This window comes from Hemicordylus capensis, chromosome 6, assembly GCF_027244095.1.
Source record: "Hemicordylus capensis ecotype Gifberg chromosome 6, rHemCap1.1.pri, whole genome shotgun sequence".
In the NCBI taxonomy this organism is placed as follows: domain Eukaryota; kingdom Metazoa; phylum Chordata; class Lepidosauria; order Squamata; family Cordylidae; genus Hemicordylus; species Hemicordylus capensis.
This window is the reverse complement of record NC_069662.1, coordinates 100,222,835-100,249,179: the sequence shown is the minus strand read 5'-3', so window position 1 is coordinate 100,249,179 and position 26,345 is coordinate 100,222,835. Positions and strand designations below refer to the sequence as shown.

Below are 26,345 nucleotides of genomic sequence, written 5' to 3'. Positions count from 1 at the left end.
GAACAGATGATTGTGTACGCAAGACAATGGAGACAGTAGCTGTACCCCATTTCCTGGTTCATATGGGCTTTCATGCAGTCACTTAATCATTGAAGTGCAGCTGCTGAAAATAGTAGAGATAATCATTGCCACTGTGGTATCTTTTCAGATTGATTTTAATCGTTTGGTTTTGGGACTCAAAATTTATATGTTGGCCAGTGATAATGTAGGAATTATAGTGAGAGATAATTTATTGGTTAATAGGTACTAGTGGATGTTGTTTTGTGAACACTGAGAGAAGGAATAGTAATGTGTGTTACCAGAAGCAAGTTCCATCCACAGCTGATCATCTAGATTCAGACAGTAGTCCTTTTTAGCTGTTAGGATACAATGAGGTCATTCTCACGACCAAAGTGAGGAGGGCTGGGGAGGGGAGACAGGAACCTACCTGTCTTTCCCCACACCATCTGAGCTGATTTTGGGCTCCACTGCATACACACCCACACGATCAGCGCTGCAGCAAGCCCGGTGGCAATCAGGAGCAGGTGGGAAAGAAGCCAGGTGGCCCAGGATCCCAATGGTACTGGGATACCATGCAAGTGGCACAGTGCATTGGGATACCTCCCTGCTGCTGGGGCATGCCGTCTCCCCATCTCTATAAAGATGGCTGCTGGCAGCCTGGGAGCTTCCTGCTAAATATGCCTCAAATGACCAGCCCTACCTGGGCTCTGTCTCTCCTACCTAGGTAGTACTGGCTGTGAGAACAACCTCAGTGAATGCTCACAGGAAGGTGGGCAGGCCTCTTGTGCAGAGCTCCTTCCTGACATTCTAATGGGTACCAGTAGGCTGGGGACTAGGCCTACTGCCACAATGCCTCCCTGCCCTCTCATGGTCTGCCCTTCTCCCTGCCTTCTCATGGTCATGTGCACGACCCCCTTCAAAAAAAATTTTTTTTAATTACGCCCCCTTCAAGTGGCGCCCGGGGCACGTGCCCTGCCTGCCCCACCCTAGATACGCCCCTGCTCACATGATAAAGAAAGGAAAGGCAGGCACATGAGTGGGTGGTTCGGCTCTGCTTCCTGGACACAGATGAGAGCAAGGAAGAGAGGAGGTCGAGTGTAGCCTCTCCAGCCACCAGGCTAGCCAGCCACTTCTAAGAAATTCAGTTCTTCTGTTATAGAGATGGAGGAGCTACAGCAGCTTTAGAGTACTGCTCGCGCCATTGTTCGTGTTGGCATTGATTCATTTGGGGGCATTATGGCCCACTCCCCCCCCCGCCTGCCTGCTGCATGTCTGGCAGTGGGAGTGGGCATATGAATTCATTATTTGGGGCATTATGGCTGCCCACCCATAAGGCTTTGCTTCTGTTTCCCTAAGGGGGGGGGAGAGGAAGGGGAAGCAGAGCGTCGAAAAGGGCCTTTATTCATTTTAATTGCAATGCTCCACTCCCCCTTCCTCCTCCCATTAGGAAAACAGAAGTGGGGAGGCACACACAAGAGAAGAGTGACAAATGTGTGCTTTTCACAGTTCCTTGGCTCCGTTTATCAACCCCCTTTTAACATCCAAGGCTGTTCTTTGACTCTTAATCACTTAACATGCAAAGTTAGGTAAGAGGGTGGAGAAATCACTCAAACATTACAGACCTATCCTTGGCACATGAGATCCTATGGGTCTTTTAAAAGTATACATGATGAAGGAGAAGAAGCCTCTCTTCCTAGCTCTCCCAAATTGGAGAAAGGTCAGTAGTTGTGCAAGGTTCCATTCATGGCCATTTCATTTCCTGCATGATTATAATCTGCTTTCTGCCCATTCTGTATCCCATCCCATCCAGCCTCACATTTATTGTGAGGATACCTTGCCTCCTGAGATTCCTAATGCCCCTCCCTTCTGTCCTTTAAGAAACTTCTGAAAATTTATTTATTCTGCCAGGCTTTTAGGTGTGTGTGTGTGTGTGTGTGTGTGTGTTTTTCCCCCCACCCCACCGCGCTATTGTTGTTTTAATTATGTAAACCGACTCAAGTCTAAGGGAGTCAGGCAGTCAATAAATTTGGTTCTGCTGTGCTGTAATTTACACCTTTTAACTAGTTGGGATAGTTAGCAGAGTCTACATTGGGCCAGGAGAAGGAGAGGAAGGTGGTGACGGATGACGGGTGGTGGTGGGGGCCCATTTTAAAAACTTGTCTCTGGGCCCAAGCCAACCTTGTTACGCCCCTGCTCTCTGCTCCTCCACCCCTATTCAGAAGTTTGGCTTTTACTACAGAATGTGTTTTCCAACAATGCCTAGAATGAAATGATTGAAATAGCAATTAGTGGTAAGATTTCATATGCACATGTGTGCCCATGCATCTCTCTCTCTCTCTCTCTCTGACACCACTTCCCTTCAACTACATAAGGATGTGTTATAAGTAGCCATTAATTCTTCATGAGGCTAATCATGAAGGACTTCATTTCAGAAGTTATAATGTTCCCAAAGCAGATGTTACCATGCCGATGTATTAGCAAAGCCAATGAGTTGTATATATATATTCTTGTTTAACTCTAATGTTGCTGCTGCTACTATTGGGCGTCAACCTCAAAGTGTTATTTATGTTCAGAAACAGATCAAAAGGAAAGAATGAAAGATTGAGATCAGAGTCTTGAGAATTAAAAAGGAATATTATAATTACTGGAGTTTTTGAAGTGAAGGATCTATGGGTCATCTTGCCTGGGGTTTTCGCTGTCTCAGCGGCTTTGCTATCTACTTCAATGATAGGTGCTGGAGAAACACAGGTTTTCTCCTGTGCAGGATGGGGCACTAAGTTTTTTTGCTGTTAAAACTGTAATCTTAGACCCACTTACTTGGAAGTAATCATCAATTAACTCTATGGGACTTACATTTGAGTAAACATGCATAGGATTGACCCTAGACGAAATTTGACTGTGGTGCCCCTCCAGACGATAAAAATGAAGCCCTGAGTTTTACTTGAGCCATTACCCAGCTTGGCCTGAATTTTTCTCCCAGCTTGTACATCGTGACAGAGGGGAAAGAGTTGAGGAGGTCCCTTGAAGCCCACCCTTCCTCTCATGCTGCCACCTCCCTTCCCTCAGCAGTGCAAGCCCTGTCATCCTCAGGGCCAACCAACCTCTCTTGTTTCCCTGAGAGGCAACTTAAACACACATCATTTACTTTCTGTTTGGGGTCTGGGCACTTCGGAGACCAGGTTGGAGACTTTTTGCTGAGCAACCACAGTAGTAACAGGGCAGAGGGAGGCAGGGACACAGTGGGGACAAAGCACACTGAGAGACGAAGAGGAGGAGGAAAGCAAGTCAGAGACCAGCCAGGAGGCAGGCCCTGCCGACCACTCAACTTCTAGCCAGCTGCAGCTCTGGCAGCAGCACAGCAAAGCATTCCCTTTCCCTTAGCCAAGCAGGCTGCATTGTGGGCAGACAGGTGGCAGTGCCCATGCCCCCTAATTTGTATACCTGTGTGGTATGGGGTAGCACAGCCCCTGTGCCCTCCAAAAGTTGATTTACCAGGTCGGGAGGCACCTGTGCCCCTTAAGAACTAGCACCCTAGATGACTACCTAGTTCTGCGTAGTGGATGGACTGAACCTGCTTGGATAAATAAATAAGCGACTAATTTTTCTAATTTTAGATAGCAGACTTTGTACAATGGACAGCTGGAGCAAAGAAAGTGTCATAATATGAAATGCTATTCTCCAATCTACCCAATCAATCATTTGGGAATCAGTTATTTTGAAATATCAACAGTCTCTGAACTCAATAAAACCTTTGATTTGTTCACACATTGGCCCGATTCAGATGAAACACTTTCCCACATGGTTAGACGTGATGGCTGAGCTAGAAAACACCTTTCTCCGTGCCTGTCTGGTGTGCTTATCCCACTTTTCTGATGGGACAAACGTATGAGTAGGCAGGTGGGGGAGCTTTTCTAAGGATGAAGAAGAAGTTGACATGAATTAACATTTCCAAGCAAAATTGGAAGTTCTTATCTCTTTCTTCTTAGTGTAAGTGATAGAATAAGCCAGTGATCCTCACTATTTTTCAAGAGGGAGCCACTTTGGCAAAAACCTTTCAATGTGAAAGCCATTTCCAACTGTGCTGACTTCTGTACAGTACTGCACTTTTCTCAGTGCTAGGAGGGCTCCTTACGAAGGGCTGCACTTCCCAGCATGCTGTGCACACCTTCCAAGATGGTGCAGGGGCTCAAGAGGGCTCTGTTTTGCTTAAGAGGAGCCCCTTTCCCTGGGTCTGGGCAAAGCATGGCACTACAAAGTAAGAATGGTCATCTCCGCATGGTGCCAAGGGCACTGTGCAGAGTATTCAGCTTTGCCCGAAGCTTCGCACAAGCCCAATAAACAATTTGTTAGAGGGCCGCACTTAGGGTTGATGGGGGCTGTCACTGGCCTCTGGGCCGTACAATGAAGAGCACTGTAGTAAGCAGTAGAAAGAGTGCTGTTATCTGTAATGGGTTAAATGCACAGTTCAAAATAATGGAATGACCTGGATAGTCAGCAAGAAGCACCCCAGATATCTTGCCTTGAGACAACAAAGAGGTTTGAATCTGAACAAACAGGAATTAGGGAAATGAGGGCCCCAATAGTATCCGAGTACTGACAGCTGGACAGAGAGTTCATCTTGTTACTACAGAATGTTCAGGATGAACTTTTCAACTTTTCTATCTGTCTATAAAGGTAAGCTATATCTGGAACAATGTCACCTTGCCCTTCTATTTATTATCAGTAACACTTCTTAAAAAGAGGTGGTGCTAATGGGAAACATATGGCATTGTACACAATTATTGATCCTCATGGGCGGTGTCACTAATAATATAAAAGTATAGTGAATATTTTATGATAATTATTTCTAATAAGACTCTCTGTTTGTAATTCATTTGCTCCAATTTATTCTTTTCTCACCCCTTTAAGCTATAGGGAATATTAACTTTTGCCTCCAATTATATCTGTATAAAATGTAACCTTTATACAATCTAAAATAATAGAGATATTTTTATAACCATAAAAGTGACTGAGAACCCAATCCAGCCAGAGTTGAGCATTTACAAGTCACAGTGGCTAATATCCTGACTAAGTTTACTAGAGGAAGTCCTTTTCAATTTAGTAGTCCTTTAGGCTACTCCCTGCGTAGCACTATTAAGAAATTTTATCAAGATGTCAGCTTCTGATTTCAGTGGGAGAGTTACAGAGGCGTATCTAGGGAAAATAGCGCCTAGGGCAAGCACTGAAATTGTTCCACCTGTCCAAACATCTGACACCCATCTTTAAGATAACTTTACCATAATATCAGCTCAAAAATACAAGTCAAGCTTGTTAATCTTTTAATATTTCAAAAAGTATTTAGCAGTAGACGTAGCCAGACCAAAAAATGCTCGAAAACTACACATTTCAGTATGCTGGGGCTCATGAAATACCCAAATACTATGTGGAGGTGTACTTGGAAAACTAAACAGAAGTGCCTGTCTAATTCTCTACTATGCATTGTAGCATCATTATTACATAGGTTTTAAAAATAAATGGAGAATTTGACTTTTCCCAGATACTAGGGCCTTGCAGAGGCAATTTGAGCATGTGTGGTGGCCATTTTGTTTTCGGTGGCCATTAAAAAAATGACGCCCCCCTTCAAGTGGTGCCCGGGGCACGTGCCCTGCCTGCCCTACCCTAGATACACCCCTGGAGAGTTAAGTGCATGTTTAAATCTCTACCATTAGAATTGGAATAACTGAAAGGTGCTTTCCTTTGATTGGATCGTGTCCTAAGGATTTCCCTTAGGATCCCAAAGAAGATACTCTTAATCGTTTAAGAGAGCAGCCTAATAAGACAAAGAACTACCACTGTAACACAAAAAAATACATTTTAATACCTATGTAACTAGATTACATTACCCCAAGGATCCAATCTTTTTGGCACTTTGAAATGTTTTTAAAATACTATCTCTTAAAAGTGCAAGATTAATTACAGCTGGGAACTTCAGATGAATTAAGTAAACTGTATGAAAGATGCAACATAAACCCTATTTAGGTTAATCTTGATGAGCACAAATGTGGTTACAGTGAATGAGTCATAATTAATATTCCATAAGGGCATGTTCTTTTAGCATAATTCAAAAATCTAATGAAGACACAGGAGCTCCAATGCACACACAGAGTTCCTTCCCTACAACAGCTTCCCCATTCATTTCAATGGCACTGTTGGATCATACCTCAGTAGCAGAACAAATGTTCTCTGTGTAGAAAGTCCAAGATTCAATCTCCAGCTGAAAGAGTCAGGGAGTAAACCTTGGAGAGCCACTGCCAGACAGATCAGACTGTATTTGTCTATGAACCAATGGTTTGACTCAATATAAGACCACTTCACCCAAAGGTCTGCTTGTACATAGGAAATTTATTGAAACAACAGAGAATTGCTAGAGTACAAGTAGAAAGAATAAAAAAGACAGCAAATTTGATATTTTTTACTCTGACAAAACTCTCATTCCTCTAAACCTTTACTCACCAACCCGCTCCCAAGTGGCTATAATTGATTTTAAAGGATGAAGTAAAATTAATCTAATGAAATAAGCTAAACAAAACAGGCAATTTTTAAAATGCCAACCCTTTTTAATACATGAGTGGGAATTAGACAAAGATTGAATTAAGGTTAGGGATGTGCACAAAATACTTTGGGTACATCGCAGGGGGTGGGGAGGGGTTCCCTTAAGAGGGCAGACAGGTCCTATCTGCCCCTCCTGCAAGCCTCTGCTGGCCCGCACTGCCCCATCACGGCACTGTTCTATAAGAAACATCCCAGTGGAAGCGGCAGCCAGTGCCACAGTCTCATTTAAAATGCCCTGACCCAGCGACGGGATGCTTACCCAAGCATCCCTCCCCCTTTTAAAGGAACCCTTCACCCAACATTTTGGCTGCAGGAAGCCAAATCATTTCAACACCTCTTCAAAAAGGTGCCAAAGTGATTTGGGCACATCCCTATTAAAGAGTTGTGCTGGAAAATCTCATGAATTTGATGAACAAATCTAGAAGCTCTTAATTCAGTTCTCAGTTATAAGTGAAGATGTTTGTGATGGAACGTACATATAGGAGCTGGACAGTTAGTATGTGAGAGTGTGTGTTGCCATAATAACCAGGCATGGAATATTCAACGGGAGAGATTTAAATAAGGACAGTTGATTAGGGGAAGACAGTTGGAGTTGGAGGTAGTTGTAGCTGATTGTTAGGAGTGAGAGGCTGGACAGAGCACAGCAGAGAGATTGGTTTATGTGATCTGGGGTTTGTGTGAGACTTATTTATATATATATTTATTTAATTTTTATACCGCCCCAAACGTTCGTCTCTGGGTGGCTTACAATAACATAAAACCAGTTTAAAACATATACAAAAACTTTAAAACAATTTAACAATTTAAAAATAACCAGAAATTAAAACCCAAAAATATTAAGAAGCTGAGAAGGCTTGGGCGAAAAGATGGGTTTTCAGGTGTTTTTTGAAAATTGCCTGAGATGGGGAGGATTGTATCTCAGCAGGGAGAGCATTCCATAATCTTGGGGCAGCGACTGAGAAGACCCGTCTCTGTGTAGCCATCAAACGAGTTGATGGTAACTGGAGACGGACCTCCTCAGATGATCTCAATGGGCAGTGGGGCTTGTACCAGAGAAGACGCTCTCTTAAATACCCAGGGCCTAAGCCGTTTAGGGCTTTGTAAGTTATAACTAGCACTTTGTATTTTGTCCGGAAACCTATTGGCTTGAGTGTTGAATGTGTGGCGACTGTGGAACCAGCAGTGAATTGGGGCAGTGCTCTAAAAGTGGGGGAGTGTTAAGTCTAGGAAAGAAACCTTGAATGTGAAAGGTGCCCAGAAGTGAAACCTCGTGGAAGCTTTTCACATGGTACTTTTGAAGCCCTTTAACTTGCATCTCCTCCGGAATGGAGGGGGTGAATTCACATATTGGCTAGATTTACCCTGAAGTCACTGTGAGTTATCGGGGAGCAGTTCACACACAATTCGGGTTTTTCACTGTGCATTAGAGTGTAACCCGATTTATATCTGGGGTAAAAAAATCCAGTATATGTGTCGGTTTTTTGGGACAACTTTGGGTTCGCAGTAAAGCCTCCCGATAAACACGTGGCAAAACCTGCTGTAAAAGCCCCTGGTGACAGACAGGAAGGTCTGAGTTGATTCACTAAATCTGCAAACCAAATTTTATTTACCTCTGTCCCATGTAATATCACCTCCCTAAACATTACATTTTATCAAGAAGGACAAAGAGAGTTAAATAGCTGACATACTTAGCAACTTTGTAGAGAAGTTTATGTGCCCTGCCTTGCAGAGATCTTTATCCCAATCAATTGTAAACAATAAACTTATTCTTGTTTTTGTTCCACACCTCAAGTTTTGTTTCATTTGTACACTGAACATATACACCTAACCTGCAATCATGAGGCTACATAACCAAGGTGTTGAGTACTGAGAGCAGGGTAATAAGTAATCATATGGTGGCAGCAAACAAAAGTAAAAACTGAATAAATTCCCCGAACCTGGAGACTATGTTGTTACAAAACAATATAAAAAAAGAACCTCCTTGGACTTGAGGGGGTGTCACACTGGGTTCCTGACAATCATCAAAGTCAGTACAGGTTTTTATGAACCCTAGGCACTAGGACATTGATGGGCCCTCTTTCTTCAGTCCCCTTGACTGCAATCTCTTGGAGGTAAAATACAGAGGAGGCCTATTCTTTGGTCACCACCTAACTTCAGATGGCAGAGGTACCCAGGGAACACCTTCAAAGCTTGTATCAATGCATGGGGTGGTTGGTGTGGGAACAGGCATTCCCTCAGGTAAAGTAAAGTGTGCCATCGAGTCGGTGTCAACTCCTGGCGACCACAGAGCCCTGTGGCTATCTTTGGTAGAATACAGGAGGGGTTTCCCATTGCCATCTCCCACGCAGTATGTGATGATGCCTTTCAGCATCTTCCTATATCGCTGCTGCCCGACACAGGTGTTTCCCATAGTCTGGGAAACATACCAGTGGGGATTTGAATCTCTGGCTTGCTAGTCAAGTCATTTCCCCACTGCACCATTAGGTGGCTTCTGTTCCTTCAGGTACTTGATGTTTAATAAACCTAGCAGGAAAATTAAACCACACTACTGTATGTTGTATAGGAAATTACAGTTAATCCTGTCCTCTTCTGGTATCAAGCAAGAGTGCCAAACCTGAGGCTTCTCTTTGCAGTACTGCAGTGCCAAATCACATGAGCTGGTCTGATCCTTGTATTCAGTCCTTGAGCCAATCTCTACTTGATTTGGTGAATGACCGGAGAAAGAACCTTTATCAGACTGTTTGCCCAAACTGTTGAAAGGGTTTCAACATCTATTATTATAAATTAGATCAGCCTATAATTGGAACATAAGCAAGGCTATTTATCTAACTTTAATAGAACAGGCGCTGGCTTTGTGCATTGAACTTGTCTATTTTTTTAACCTCTCAAGCTTTTTGTTCTATTTTTAGTGGAAGGAGCACAAAATAATCTCTAAAGGATTTGTGCCACCTTGATGAAAATCCTTCAGTTGGGTCATTTCAAGTATTTTTGCTGCTGCTTCTATTTCAATGTCTCATCAGACATACTAAGGTGGACATATTATCCACAGAAAGAGAAGGTAACCTTATACCTGGTGGGGGGGACAACAACAACATAAACCTGGGATGAATTTATAACAGATGGAAATAAGTCTAAATAAAAGTATTTAAAGGCTTTAAAAATAATTTTATTTGGACATTTCCTTGCTGATGTCTTTGTTTCCTGTCTGCTACTTTGCTTAACTTCCACTTTCCAGATGTTTCTCATAGAATATTAGAGTTGGAAGGGACCTTGGAGATCTTCTCGTCCAACGCCTTGTTAGTGCAGCAATCTACTACAGCAAAATAACATTTTAAAGTGTCACCAAATTTGTATTGTTTTACAATGATCCTTTGAGATATGGCGCAGAGGAATACTGAGCCCCATCTCAAAGGAGATGCTTTGCTGCTACTTGATATATTTATGTTAGTGGTATGTTGTGACTTAAGGTCAACTGACTACCCCAGGACCAGTTTGGACAATACAGTCATCCCTTGCCAACCATGAGGATTCCATTCGGCAAAATCCCACGGTTGGCAAATTCGCAGTTGGAGAGCCATTGAAATGAATGGGAAATGGGGTTAGGGGAACTGAGATGGTGAAAAGACAAAAAGAAAAAGAAAGGATTTTTTAAAAAATGGCAAAACTCTCCCTTGATATCACCAAGAGTCACCCAGAGGAATGAGCAGATTGAACCTATGGACATTTTTTTAACTCCCTGGAATCACTCAAAGGCACTTTAAATCATGAGGAGTGGGCAATGGTCAGCAAAGATCAGCAAGGGTCAGCAAGAGGAATGAGCAGATTGAACCTCTGAAACCTCCAAAATTGCTAACCCCCCCACCCCAAACTGTGGATACTCAGGTCGCAGTTGGTGAGGCCAGGCACAATTTTCCATTCATGGATTCTCAAAACCGCAGTGGGTAAATCTGCAGTTGGCAAGGGATGACTGCACTTCCCCATGCCCCATCTACAAAATTTAAAGGAGGAAGCGCTGAGTGTGCGCCTGTCGTGACATCTTTCCCTGCTGTGTATCATGATTGTGGGAATGCTCAACTGAAGGGCAGCTCTATACTCTTTTCAAATACTAGTATAAACTGTTGTTTGGAACACATGTGGAGTGGCCATTAGGATGAACAGCAATCCCTGTGCAATAAAGCAATGTGTGAGGAGGGCATCAGGATGCTACAAAAGATGTCATGATGGGTGCACACTCAGTGCAGCCTCCTTTTAATCACATGGGCCAAGGAGGCATAATCCAAACAGGCCCCCAGGACAGCACATTTAACAAGCTACAAAGAAGTCCCAAAGAAAAAAGGTTTTGACACCTTAGTCTCTCCAGCTCTCTTCTTTACTCTTTCTGCCCTTTGGACATTTCTGTCAGCTCCCGATGTCTTTATTCTCACTGATAAAATATGTGTAAGCGTTCATGTAAAGCAATCTGAAGTGCTAGGACTTTCATCACATAATGTAGCAAATGACAGAACACACTGTGATAAGAAAATCACAGAACACAAAACCACTCATTATTTTACATGGAGACACTCCTTTCAAAACCAAGGCCAAATATTAAAAAGGAACAGATATTCGAACTTACTAGTGGCAGTGAACTTACCACTGGCAAATGAAGCAGCAGCAGTGATACTATGTGATGAGATATACTACGTGCAGATCAGGCTCATACCAGAACATAGCAGTAATTTAAATGACTACAGGGATTTATTTAGGATACTTAACTCTAGGAACAGGCACCCAGTTAATGAATAAATGAAGAAATGCTTCTGACTAATATAGACTGTAACCAGCATTATTCTTTTATTAGCTGTCTTCATCACCAGCCTCTCTCCATCATCCTTAGTCCTTCAACTGTCTCCCTCAGCTGTTACACTCTCTGATTCTCCCACCTGTCACTCACTCTTAAAAGCCAAATTAGAAATGGCAATTAAAACACACTGGCTGGCATCCAGATTAACATTGTCCTAGTGTAATGAACACAAGAAAGTCACGTAGCTGTGCAGATGCTCAAATTTGCTCAAATCTCTTGTGCTCTTGGTCAGCTTGCTCACGCGTTGTGCTTGCAAGGATAGTGGATAGTTCTGCATCACTCTTTGCAACATATATGACTGAGGAAGAGGTTTCACAGCAGGAGGTGTGTCACAGGTTGCACAAGTGCCCCCTGTTGCATGAGCACAACACTAGCCAGGGTTTCAGGCTCCTCAGTTAGTGGAACTAGCTAGTGCAACATCCTTCTGGATGTCTGCCAGGATTTAAAAGTTCTTCACCTGGGGCTGGACCAAGCCTGCACAACATAAGGGTCAAGGGACAGATCCAGCCTGCGGGGACATTTTTTGCTGGCCCACAGGTAGGAATATCCTGCAGCAAAAGCAGAAGCCATGAAGATCTTTTGTCCTGTGCTGCTGATGAACAGCAGTGGCTCAGTGCAGTTGGCTACTTAAGATCAGATGCCCCCCGCCCTTGGGATGGAGCCTAGTGACACCATCCCTCTTCCCCCTTACTCCAGTCCTTTGCCCCCTTACTTGCATTGATATATTTAATAATTAACTGTAATGTAGTCATTAATGTCCTGAAAAATGACCTCTGTCTGCACACACCAAGTCATGGTTGGTTCTGGCCCACTGGAGCATTTGTGTTGTGCATCCCTGAGCTGGACAGACATCAGGCTCAGTGCCAAATGACCTTTCTGAGAGAGACACCACAAGTAAAAAGACCATCTCAAGGGTCCCTGACCTCCTAACTTCTGAAAGCATAAGAATCCAATGCTCAGAGTTGTTACTAGCTATGATGAGCCTATTTCCCCCTGCCTTAACATAATATTCTTGAAAACATGGCCTTATTTTGTAGGGCTGTTCAGGAAATGTATTTTGTGTTCCGTTCTGAGCTTGGAACAGAACAACTGATGAGCTGGTTGTTCCAACAGAACAACCCTAGTCCAGGGGAATGGTCTGACTCCGTTCTGAGCACCATTTTGGTTTCCAAAATGGTGCTCGGAATGGGGTCATAACATTCCACTGTTCCAAGCTTGGAACAGGCCCCCCTTCCAGGGGTGTTCTGTTCCAAGCTCTGAATGCTCAAAATGTTCTGTTCCTCATGTTTTGAACACCCCTATTATTTTGTCCAGATTTAATTGCACCACCTTTCTGGCTTTCACTGCTTCATTTAATGGGGAGGTCAGATCTATTGTCTGTAAAATTTTGGATTGGTTAAGCTGATCTGCACTTGTTCGCTGAGTCACTCTCTTCATTCTGGTCTCTAAAAGAGATTTTTTTAAAATAGCCAAGCTAAGAATAACTATAGAGAGAGTGTCAGTCACCTTGTACTGTTCACCTTTCTTTCTATTTTGTCCATTGGCTTTCCTAAATGAAGCACACAGCAAAAGCCTTGTGTGAGCAGAGAGATCTCCTTGAACGACCTTTTTCTCTGTTCTTCCTTTTACACTTTTGATGTAAGCTATTTTGCGTGGTAATGGCTTTCAAGCACTGCCACTTTCTAAATTTCTGTTTTCAATCTGATTTCCAACCATAATTTAAGCTTCTACTCTCTTGGTTGTCAACTTTGGTTGACTTTCAGCCTAAATTACTCATGAGCAGTCCCAGTGAAATTATTGGGACAAGTTAATCATGACTAACTTGTCCCACTGATTTCAGTGGGACTACTCATGAGTGATTTAGTCTGTTTCTCAGCCTTTGGCTGATGAGCCAAGTCCAGAGACAAACCAACCAGTCTACCAACTGCTCTCCTGAGCTCCTTCACATCATACCACCTGGAATGTGAGAGAGGAGATATTAAGGAACAATATTATATAAAAGGGATCATTTTTCTCTTACCTGATTTCCACCCTCTTTTCCTTAGTGAGCCCTTGGGGCAAAGAGCAGGCACCTGTGAATGAGAAAAAGGAAGAATGTATTGACCTATACATAGACCCCATGTCCAAAATAACGGCACAGACAATAGATAGGGAAGCAAGTTGCAATGGAGAAACAGCTGGCCTCCATCCCCACCCGTAAAAGGCTGGATTTTTAATACGGGCCATCAGTTGCTGACATTTTTTTTTTTTTACATGTAGTGTGATCCAGCAAAAGACATTGAGGTGGGCGGGCACACGACCCCTGGGCGGGCAGTGGGGAAGACTAGGTCCAACTCACCTTCCCCCCAGCCAATGAAGTACAGGTTGCTGGGAGTGCGGATGCCGGGATGATGATGCATCCCAGCCTCCGGATATTTCTCAATGCACCACACGACGAGTGCAGTGAATTGCAGGATTCCCAAAAGACAAGCGCTCTAGGCACCCATCTCTGTCTCTGTTTGGTCTGCAAGCAGCCCGAGCAAACCCACAATCCTGGCAGCTGGGTTAAGGGCACACCTGGGCACCACAGTGCCAGGATTTGTGTGGATCCCAGCGGTTCTCACAGGCAACCAAGCCTGGGTTTGGCTGCCCAAGCCTGGGCTTGCCTGCTCGTGAGAACAGCCTTATTGCTTCTCTTGGTCTTTATTGTCTCAGTAGTGTAATAGTAACAGCTCTGTAGGTTCCAGAAGGAAGTTGGTATCAACATTTCTGGGAAAGCGATCCAGATTCTCTGAATTCTTCCCATTCAAGATTTAAAAAAAATAAATAAAAACAAACCACATTGTTTATAAACTCTTTGGATTATTCTTTTATTTAACGGCCTCCTGCATTTAGATTGGCCCCTCACCTGTATTTATCAGTATTGTGTTTTCTTTGCTAGACTATTAAATTTGTTCCTCCCCCGCCCCCAGGCTGGCAAAGTTCTTTTATTGCATTTGCTTATTATTAATATTAATGTACTTTTTAAAACAAAAAGTCCTCAAAATGGTTTATATTACATTTTAGCTGTCTGCCTAATGATAGCCATGGCTTTATCCTCCTTTGTTTTAATCTGGTTCTTCTGTCTCACTTTCTCCTTTGAACTGCTTGTGTCCTGTAAAGAAATGAAAATTTACTGCCTTGATGATGAGAAACCACATTTTTTTCAGCTACATTTTGTCTCTTAACTTAGAACATGCTTGTCATCTAAGCGTTATGTATTTATTCAGACTGGATCAAATCTGCCCTCCCATTTTCAATGATACTTGAGCGGGGGTGGGGGTGGGGGTTGGGAGGAGAGATTTGACAGTTCCATGGGCAGAATCACAAATATTCCTTGAAATTACACCTGTAGGGCAGAGGGCTTACCAAAGGCCGTGACAGTGGTGTTTTGATTGATTTTTTAACAACTCTGAAAAAGCTGCCACTTCTGTGGGCAGCAGCTGCAGTGTTAGAAGCACTGCTTACCTCTTCACTAGCACCATTTTCTTTCCTGTAGTGCAGCAGGGAGGGGCAGAACATTGCAGTATACCATTTTGAATACTTTGACCCAAGGCATCATTTCAGTGGAACATTTTTTCAAGTACACAACTGAGGCTGACAACTCCAATCTTTTGTCTTCTGCAGTAAATCCTACCAGTAGAGCATTTTTAGCTACCCAGTTGTGGTTTCAGCGGCATACATACTTTTGGGTTTCTCAAAAGGTCAGGAAAAGGTCAGGTAGATATACAAAAGTTTTAAGGCTTGACTACTGGGATCATGACTATTTGCAGAACAGGGTGGAAAGAGTACAAAGGCAGGGAGAAGCCATATTTATGCTTCCCAGTGAAGAAATGTCTTGCACATAGAAAACTAGCATTTCAGGGAGCAGGCTCAGCCCAAGAGCCCTTGGCACCTGAGGTGGCGAACCACTGCTCCTACCCCTGCAGCTCACTCTGCATGCCACAAGCCAATTTTCCGTTCTACCTCCCAGTCTCCTTAGATATACAGTAGAGGCTATTCTGATGATCACTAGAAACTGGGCTAAGGGAGCCCCGCCCGTTCTCTAGTGATTGTTAGAACCACTGGGCTAACCTGGGAGCCCGGTGGTTCCATGGCGGCTAGCCCATCTAGGAACCCCTCTCCTTAAACAAGGTCAACGGAGCGCTCGCTCCATTAACCACATTTTTGTGGTCATGGGACGCTGTGGCGCGTCTTCACGCCACAACGACTCCCGAGGAGACCCCCTCCAGGAGGCTCCAATGAGACTCCTGGCCTCAGGGGTCCCTCCAGGTTTCCCCGTGCGCTCGCGAGGGGCATCCTAGGACTTCCGGGGAGCAGCCAGCCCCTGATCCCCACTGCCCCTGCTGGCTCCATGACAGAGCCAGCAATCGTGTGGGCGGCCGATCCAGTCACCCAGGGCCAGCTCCCTGCCCATGTGCGGGGAGAGCATGCTAAGCCTGCTCTCCCCGCACAAACCCTAAAAGCACTTCACACTAAACGTGGGAAGCACCTCCTAGTGTGCAGTGTGCCATAGCTGCTCTTAACTAGCTACTTCAGACTGCAGGTATGCATGATCTTTCCCAGACAACAGCTTTACCACAGGTCTTCTGTGAGGCTTTACTGCGAGTTCAAAGTTGCCCAAAACAACAACAACAACAACAAAGTGGATTTTTTAACCCTGAATATAGATTGGGCTACAGTGGCGCAGCGGGGAAATGCTTGACTAACAAGCAGAAGGTTGCTGGTTCGAATCCCCGCTAGTATGTTTCCCAGACTATGGGAAACACCTGTATCGGGCAGCAGCGATATAGGAAGATGCCAAAAGGCATCATCTCATACTGGGTGGGAGATGGCAATGGTAAACCCCTCCTGTAATCTACCAAAGAAAACCACAGGGCTTTGTGGGCGCCAGGAGTCAGAATCAACTTGACAGTCCACTTTACCTTACACTCTAACACACAATAAAAAACAGCAACCCCAAATTGTGTGTGAAGTGCTTCCTGATAGCTTGCAGGGACTTTGGGGTAAATTTGGCCAATATGTGAACACACACCTCCATTCCGGAGGAGATGCAAACTAAAGGCCGAGTGTGAAAAACTTCCATGGGAAGGTTGGTTGAGTGAATACTCCCTCAGGCTTTAAACTATTGCCCATGTGGTAGAAAAAATAGCTCATCAAGGGGAAAACTGGACTGGACTTTTCTCCCTGACTGGGCCGGCCCACTAATAAGTGTAGTTATGAAGTGGCCGCCACAGGCATGCAGTTGGTTCAGACAGTGGCAGCCAAATGCCCTATGCCCATCTCTGTGAGCTGCATCAGTGCTCTCCCACCTGGTGGCTAACAGGGATGAGTATAGAGCACCTGCCTGCTTCTGCCATTGCATTCCCTGTGGTGACTGCCTCACTATACCCATTAGTGGGCTGGCCCTGTCAAAAAGGTCCAATTTAATTTTCTGACAAGCTATTTTTCTGTACGCAGTAGTTTAAACCATGAGGGAGTATTCACTCCTGCAGCCTTCTCACACACACTTGTAGTCTGAAGTGGCATGTTGTGAGCTGTTGGTCCACTCAGAATAGGGGAATCCCAAGCTCATTGGGCTGTGGGTCATCCAGACACAATCTGGATGTATACCGTCACTAAAAGTTCCTAAAAGTGGAACAGGCCAGGTGCAAGTGCACCACTTAATTCTGCTGAAAGTGTAAATTGACTCTAGATGTGAAGCCCTGGATAACAAGCGTTGTATGTGTTAGTACAAAATCAGAAGGAATAAAATATTTGGACATTTGCAAAGCTTCTACTTCACTTTGGGCACTCTGAAATACAACACAGCAAATACCCACCAGGGTTCCCTCAAATCATATTTCAATTCCTTGCTGCCAGCTCCAGCTTTTATTTATTTTGTAAAAGGGCAGGCAGCCTTTTTAATAAATTGGTACTCTATGTAGTAGTATGCTCGCTACAGATTAAAACAGATAGCTTAGCCATTTGAATCCACAACAGTATAACCTTGATGTGAGGAGAGAACAAATACAGGGAAATCATTAAGGGGAGGAAGCAGGAACATCATTTTCACATTCCAAGCAAGTCACATATACTCTTAGTCATTTTGTAATCTAATATCCGGAAATCTGACATGCATAACTACCCGTTGGGGATATAGCAGACTCTAATTAAAAAGTGTTTATGTAATAAGACCATAACTCACTGAAGTGTTACAAGAACTTATTCTATGAAACCTTTTATTTTTATTTTTAGTTTTTATCCTTAGTTTAACCTCTCATTATTCATCTCCACATTCACATTCTTGAATAGGCCTATAAACTTTCTGATGTAAGATGCATTCATAGTACTCGCATGTGGCCCCAAACTATGGTATCAAAAGGCTAATTTGCTATTGTTCTTCAGTTGTGGCTGATGCTAGAGTGTCAACCACTTATACAGCTTCTGTATTCCAGTTATTAGGAAGTGTCCCAAATGTGTTTCATATCTGTAATATTATTCAAGTAGGGATGTGCACAAAACTAGAAAATCCGGTTTGGTTCGAATTGAAGCGGAATCAAGCTGAACCGGGTCTGGTCCGAACTGGGTTCAGCAGCCTTGGGGGTGCTGCCGTGGCCTCAGGGGAGATCTCCGATGGTTCCCCCTCCCCCCACCAGCCTTCCCTTGGTCTCTGAAAGGTCATTTCGGCCCTTTCTGAAGTAGCAGTGACCATTTTGGAGGCTGCTGTGCATGTGCCCTGACCATTTGAGTGGCCAGGTCATGACTGGTGGGGGAGGGGAACCTCCCACCAGAAGGAGGGAGTGGCTGGTGGGATAGGGTACACCTCCCCGGGTTGATGCCTCCCTGAGGCCACCAAACCCGGTGGTAAGTTAAAGTTTTAAAAAACAAACTGTAGAACCCCCTAACCAGCCCTGAGCTGGCTTGGGGGATTCGGCTCAACCTCTAACTGGACTGGTTCGATGTTGAACCGGCTCGAGGTCAAGCCGTTTCACACATCCCTATATTCAAATAGATAGAAAACTATGGGCTTTATCAAAAGCAAGTGAATCCTCCTAAATCCAAGTGAGTTTAATGAGACATGTTAGTCAGAATTAACCTGTCTCCTGATTTCAGTGATGCTTAGTCTGGATTCCCTTTCTTTGGATACAATCCTATGTCATTTCTACCTATAAATGTGTTTGTTTTTGTTAAAAATTAAAAAGCAATACAAAAGTATTATAATAATAACGTATGTATACAGAGGATAGGTATGCTTAGAAATTCTACCTTCAAATGCTACAAAGCTGAATACTGTATCCTAGTTTCAAAATATCTGTTTATACCCCATTACATTGTTGGTTCAAACTTTACCAGTTCTTATGCTGTACACAACTGCAGATGAAATGGGCATACCGGGGCGGAATTACAATTGAACTAATGTGTGCAATGAACATGGGCTGTCACTATGGAGAGCTGTGCCTGAATTTCCTACATAAATAATAATTTCACCACTGGGATCAATGGGGAACTCAAAAATATTAATAACTCACAAATGGCTGGGTAGAAAGCTCTGAAATTTCATATGATGTTCCTACATGATTATAGCATTAAATGTGTGGATGTTCAAGGAGATCTGTCCACCTGTTGATTTTTTAATGATTTTTAATGTTTTAAAAATAAATTCATTAAAAATCAATGGGTGCACTGATCTCCTCGAACGTCCACACATTTAATGCTACCATCATGTGCTGCTACAATATATATTTTGAGAACTTTCTGCTCAGCCATTCTGGAATCATAACATGGGGTGCAAAAATGGGAATGTATATGAAAGCCAGGGGCAGTTTCCTGCAAATGGTTTGAATGAGGTACAGAGTGAGGGATCTAATTCCAGTACTATTTGTAACTTTCTGCCATGAAGCAAAGCCATTATGGCACTTTTAAACAACATTCTTTTAACAAAAATATTCATTAAAAATTGAGTGAACCAATAACCTCGAAAGTCCACACACTTGATGCTATCATCTTGTGAAAGCATTAGTGTTTAGTTTAGTTTAGTTTAGTTTAGTTTAGTTTAGTTTAGTTTAGTTTAATAGCATGTGAGATTTCAGAGGTTTCTGCCCAGCCATTTGGAAGTTATTAATTTTTTAAGGTTTCACATTGATCTGTATGGGGAAATTATCTGATGGAACCCAAGTTCAATTATTGCACACATGCACTTTCAGAGCTTGCTACACCACTGGGACGCACTGGGACTATGAGTCTTATACGCTATTATGGTTGAGGATCTATCTATTTATCTATCATATTTTTATATTGTCTGATATATACATCTCTAGGTGGTGTACACAATCCAAATTACAATGTAAAATAAGAACAATTAAAACACTTTCACAGAATAAAAACAATTAAAAACGGGATAAAAACAATTGAATGGTTACTCATGCCATGCTTAGTGCTATTACCGTGAATGGAATGGCTTCTTCTGTGCTGGATGAGTGAGAGCATTACATTCTAGCCCTAACAGATGTCCAGATAACCTTCCCAAGATTTGTTAACAGATGATGAGACTTGGGGAGCAAAAAAGAGGAGCCAAAAATCTCTGCTTTTTGCCTGAAGAGAGCCCCAGTTCAATTATAACCTTGGTAATTTTTCCTTTTGGTACCTGGGCACAATACCTTGCTCTATAATCAATGTAATTTGTTCATTAAGTCCCCACAGCTGCTTTTAGATTTAGATTTGCTAAAATGAAACTGCAACCTAATTCAGCTTAATTTGTAGATTGCTTTCCTCTTGCCAGACAATCAATAGAGCATGGAAGTTGGCAACACTCCAGCAATTTATTAGGAAAGATTATTACTCATGGGCAAGGCACTTCATGGTGCAGGAGTAGTTGCAAATACCAACATAAAGAGGTATCAGATTTGCCAGAATTTTCTCTCCTCTTCAAATGTTCTAAGCCCAGTTTATGGAGTATATGGAGGGGAATGGGCCATCTTTACCAGCAAAAGGAGAGCAGTTCTCAGATGCTGGTTTAAAATAGGTATTGAGTGGGTAGCAGCTTATTCAGTGCAGGTCTGACAGCAACACCTGACATAACAAGAATTTTACATTGAATCACTGCCTAGAAGTCTTGCAAGAATAAGAACTCCCTGCTATACTGGCTATGTGCCTTACAAAAGTCCCACTAAAGAGCTACAATGCAATTTAAGGGAGACCAGGAACACAAGTGGGAATGATAGATAGTGACACCATTTCATGAAAGCAGAGGAGAAGTCCGAAGGTGCTATTTAAACATTTATTCTTTTAATCCAGCACACTCATAAAAGTGTTATTGAGTTCCCTGAAGAAAAGTCTATATGACTCACAAGGGATGTTTTGAATTTCCCGGAGGAACTGCAGTTCTATGCACACTTAACCAAGAGTAAGGCCCACTGAATATAGTGGGATTTACTTCCAAGTAAATGTTCATAGGTTCAGACTGCACCAGTGTTCCCTCTCAGGTGTGTACATGTGCATGAGCGCACACTTTTTATTTTTTATCTCTGCTCAGTTAATTTTAGATTCTGCTCAGGTTTAATCAGGAAGATCCCACTCTGAATGCATGTGTGCACACACTGCCTTGATACTGCCGCCCAGAACCAAACTTATTCCACACACAGATGAAAAAAAAATACTGGACTGCACATAGCTCAAAACACATTGGCTGCCTTTGAACATAATGCCAGACTGGAGACGAAGGGGGTAAGGGTTCCATTTCATGGCCCTTCTGAATGTGTGAAACCATGTTTTCATCCCAAAAGTGACCCGAGGTTTTTGAACCAAAACTGTAATTTGAACCTTCGGTTTGTAATGAGTTTAACTGCTCCAACCTGAGGTTTGAAGGCAGCATTGTGTTGTCCGAATTCTGCTGCTGCCTTAATCTGGGTTTTGTGCATTGACTGCTGCCAAAACCATAGAGAGGGTGGTTCAGACTAGCCCAGAAACATGCCAGCTCTATGCCAGCAAGGTGGCCGCGCTTCTCGCTGGCTGCCTCTCAGAGCCCACCCGTGCTATCTCTGCTGTCCTCCAGCTATTGCCCAGCAACAGGGACACCCATGTTGCCGCATCCCAGGATTCATAGCATGTCAAAGGGAAAAGCCACATTGGGGGATGCCCGCTTTCCACTGTGTCTCATGACTCTCATCCCAGCCTCCCTCCCATTCAGCAATCTGCAGGAAAGGGGGATGGGGTTATAAGACAGGCACTTTGGGGAGAGGTCTCCACGTATCAAGTGATGAAAAAGTCTTTGCACAAGCACATGGAGTACCGGTGGCATCATAAACTGGGTAACCTGGTTGTTCCCCAACATAGAAAACACTTGTGGGGGGTGTCATGCCGGGATCTGGGTTGAAAGGCAGCCCCTGGAATTATTGAGTGGATCTGCTCTATTTTTTGTATAGATTAGTAGGGGAAGGGGGGCCCAGCCCCTTCCCCTTGGATGCAATAACAACAACAATTTTTATACCGCTTTTCAACAAAAAAGTTTCTGAAGCGATTTACACAGAGAAATAATAATAAATAAGATGGACCCCTGTCCCCGAAGGGTTCACAATCTAAAAAGAAATATAAGACAAGCAAGCACACACTCAGTGGCATTACTCATGAGAAGAACCATCTTGGGGAACCTTAGGCTGGATCGCTAATAATGTGTGATGATGCCTCTTCTCCCAAGGAACGCTCTCTCATGAGAGTCGCAGGCCATAGACCCATACATTTGGGATGGAGAGCTTTTGCTGTCCAGCTCCATTGCTAGAATCATGCAAGCCTTGGGGAAGGGTATCACACCCACACCTTTCCAGGTTGAGGCGACTGGTGGACAGTAGGACTGAAAGCACACATTCTGGCAGTCTGGCTGCCCCTTAGCACATATGCATGTTCCTTTTTTCCCAGAATAGCCACCCTGCTTGCCAAGGATCACTGAAAAAAGGTGCTCCCCTCACCCATGATTCCCCTCAGTGTCTGATCTGCATATATGAATACAAATAATATTTATATAATGCTTTCAACAAATGTTCCCAAAGTGGTTTACACCAATATAAATGAAATGAAATGAAATGAAATGAAATAAAATGGTTCCCTGTCCCCAAATGGCTCACAGGCTAAAAACGAAATATAATATCCCACTGATGGGATGCTGTGCTGGGAATGGATAGGACCAGTTGCTCTTCCCCTGCTCAATAAAGAGAATCACCACGTTTAAAAGGTGCTTCTTTGCCCAGTTAGCAGGGGTCAATAATGCTACAATGCTGGTCCCAGCCCAGGAATTTTGCATGTGTACTAGGAGGCATCCCTGATCTTGCCAGACTGTGCCCACAGGGAAACACTCAGACACATGGAGCAGCCAGGAGTCCTTGGGAGTCTTATGGGATTGAGTGTAGAGGGGAAGGCTAGGCGTATGAGTGCTATTTTTAAACCGATATACTGAGGACCCCACATCACCAGGTCCCTCTATAGTTAGATGGCCCAACTCATGACAATGATGATCACACTGATAGTCTTGAATGCGACAGAGACCACCACAGCAGGTGGATCAGTTGCAAAACTCTCCTGGACATTCCCAGGATCCAGGAGCACTCAGGCTGTGAACTTGACTGACCATGGAAGACTGAAACCCATCAGTGATCTTCAACACTTTTCAGTTTTTAGAACAAAAGGCCAGTGTGCCCCTTCTTCTTAAAATCAATAATAGGCAGTAACTAAGGCTTGGGCGTCTTATTAATCATGTATTATAGTGGCATAGCAAAGCTATGCGTGTCATGCACCTCTGGAAAATATAAATTGGCCTTGAATGGTGGAAGATTTGGCAACGATTACTTTTGATGCTGCTTTAATTCATAATTCTTCATTGTCACAGCTCCTTCACTCTTGAATTATCCATCTTCATGAGCTGTCATGCTATGCAAAAGCAAGGATTTTCTTTTACTGTTCTCTATTCCATTGCATTTACTGTTTTCTATTCCATTGCATGAATCTCATCGACAATGTAAGTGTGCACAAGAATCTAAAGAAATCATTTGATCTGACTGAAATCTAAGAGAAAGAGTTTGTGTTTCATACTACTACAACCAATTAGTTTTAGGTTTGAACTGTAAAATCTCTTTAAGATTATCCAGAATGTTGTGTGCAAAGATAGTAAGGGACAATGTGCCATAATTTCCAGACAGCTAATGACACAATTCTGTTATATCAGATAAGCTCAATTCTGTTATATCAGATAAGCTCAGGTAACCTGCAAAGTATTTGCTCCAGGTCAGGATGTTTTCCATATTATCATTGCAAATATACAATAAACTGTTCTCACATTTACCAGTTACTTTATGAGCCACGCACACATAACTTACCTTTGGAAAACAGATTGTATGGATGCCCTATATTATTATTAATAATAAATCTTGATCAATAGGACTGAGTTTTCTAATCAGTATCAGAGCCTGTCTTTCTCAGGGGCAGCAGTTTTTGGTCACTGACATACCGCACAGTAAAATGCAGGTAGTTGGAGCATCACCCATGCTCTGCGTGTGTGAGAACATCACTTTCAGTGTTGCTCTGTCTTAAAGTTGCACAAAAGCAGTTGTGAGATGCGACACCCATTGGAAATGATGGATGTCACATCACACAACTGCGTGCAGAACAGCTCTGTTCCACAACACCATCTGTGGTGTTTATACACATACAGCAGTGTGGGCAGTTCTCCAAACACCCATGTTTCACTGTGCAGTATGTTATCGAGTTTATTTAATTCTACTGAGAAGAAATATGCCTTGGGATGGAAACATTCATGGAGATTGCCAACTTCATGGCCTCTCCATCACGAGATATTATCTCTCCCCCACTGCAGCACTTATATGAGAAGTTCCCTGATATTGAATCAGACGAATGACCTATCTGAGCCAATATTGTCAATTGCAACTGGCGTGAGTCTCAATACCACCTTTTAAGGTTCCAGGCAGGAGTTTCTCATCCCAGTCCTACTACCATTAATCACAGCCTTTTGCTTTGCAAGGTTCAGATGACAACATCTGGGGGCAGATAGAATAACCATCAGAAAAATTACCTTTTCAATTTAAAACCTTTGTTTCTGCTACATGGTGCAAAGACTCTCCCCTCAGACCTCAGCAAGGAAGGGGGGCATTCTTCACATAACACTCAAATCCTCCTCCTCACAGATGGGCTGCATCCTTTGGCTGGCCTAACTCCTGTGGGCATGACCAACGGCTGCCCATCTCTCCTCTTCTCCATAGCTCTGAAATAGCCCCCACTACCCTGACACACTCTCAAGAGTTCACCCAGCTCCTGCTCTTGTGAAAGCTCTCATGGAATTTTTCCCATTGTGGCCTTGCTGGTTGCTCTGGCAACCAACTAGATAAAAAGTGCCCCTGTTTTCTGCACTCAGAAAACACTTTCACTAAATCCTTAACTGAATAAGATTTATTCTGTTTACTTTATTCAGCTTAATTTTTCATTGTAATATCTCCCGGAAATAATTTCATATTTGATATGCTACAGTACTCAGTCAGATGCTTCAGTTTTCTCTCTGCTCATTTAACAGAGCAAGGCATTTTAATGGATGATAAATTAGAACTGGAGTAATTTACGTCAGCTCATAAAGCAACTAGTGCAAATGATTATTGCAGCCTGTAAAATTGACACCAGTCTCTTGGACATTTAAGCCATCCTGTATCCTTTACTCTTATTCTCCAGTCTTGCATATAAACTGGCACTTTGTATAGGTAATCATCTACTCTCTTTAAGAAATGCGTATTTACAACTTGAAACAGAAAACAGAATGTGTCTGTGTGCTGTTCATTTCCATCCATTGTTTTCATTAATGAATTGTCCTGACATAAGCACTTTACTCAATGAATAGAGAGAGAGAGGAAAGAAACTGGAATCTTTCTTCAGTACAATTGAGTGCTCTTTGGGCTACACTCCAAAGTCCACTGGAGTTAATGAAAAGCTTTAATTCACAGTGACCTGTAGGGTATATCCAGACAACTCCTAACCACATTATAGTCATGCAAAACCTTATGGTGGGAAATGTCTAATCACAAGGTAAGCCCATGTTAACATGCTCCAGTGCAGGCCTGCTCAACGTAGGCCCCCCCAACTGTTTTTTGGACTACCATAATCCTCAGCCACAGTGGCCAATAGCCAGATATTATGGGAATTGTAGGCCAACAGCTGCAGGAGGGCCAGAGTTGAGCAGCCCTGCTCTAGTGCCCATGGAAATCAACAAAAGGGGGTGGGGTTGGCATCAACCACACTTGGTTAGAGCCCACACACAGTAAGCCGGGTCTCACAATCAGTGAGACCCGGTTTCAGGAGCTCAGCGGGGAGAGCGGGCTAAGCACACGAGCAAGGCGGGAGCCCTGGGTGGCTGGATCGGCCGCCCACATGATTGCCAGCTCTGTGATGGAGCCGGTAGGGGCTGGGGGAGAGGGGGTCAATCAGCCCCCGGAAGCTCCAGCATGCCCTGCCTGAGCGCGCTGGGCATGCTGGTGAGATCCCGGAGCCAGGAGGTGGCTTTTCACTTCCCCTCTGGGGGTCTCCTCGTGAGTAGCCACAGTTACAATTAAAAAAACTGGGTTTGCGGAGCACTCACTCTGCAAACCCGGTTTTAGTGGAGGGGTACTTAGGTGGGTTAACCACATGGGAGCCACCAGGCTCACCTGCGAGCCCAGTGGCTCCAACGATCAGGCAAAATCGGGCTAGGCTTCCCTAGCCCGATTTTGTCTGAACGTGGGATTAGCCCCCATAAATCACTTTTCACATAATAAGGCTATGCACACAAGCAGCCCTACCCAGGTTAGGGAAGCCCTATTTGGGTAGGGCTGCTTGTGTGCAGTACTGCAATTGGGCTGCCTCCCCCGCAAGCCCAGGTTTTATGCCC

General features: G+C 43.6%; 1 protein-coding gene and 1 long non-coding RNA gene across 5 annotated transcripts in view; one reads left to right on the top strand and one right to left on the bottom strand.

Moving 5' to 3' along the window:
- Positions 1-26,345, top strand: part of TMEM108 (transmembrane protein 108) — a 295,248-nt gene that overhangs the window by 21,496 nt on the left and 247,407 nt on the right. The window lies entirely within an intron of this gene.
- LOC128331520 (uncharacterized) lies at positions 9,751-24,735 on the bottom strand. Of its 2 annotated transcripts, none has more exons than XR_008310335.1 (5): positions 24,510-24,735; positions 14,473-14,567; positions 13,455-13,506; positions 10,938-11,014; positions 9,751-9,904 (listed from the first exon to the last, which is right to left on the bottom strand). It is a non-coding gene; the product is annotated as an uncharacterized LOC128331520 (long non-coding RNA). The 2 variants fall into 2 exon arrangements; XR_008310336.1 differs by having other exon boundaries at positions 9,751-9,901.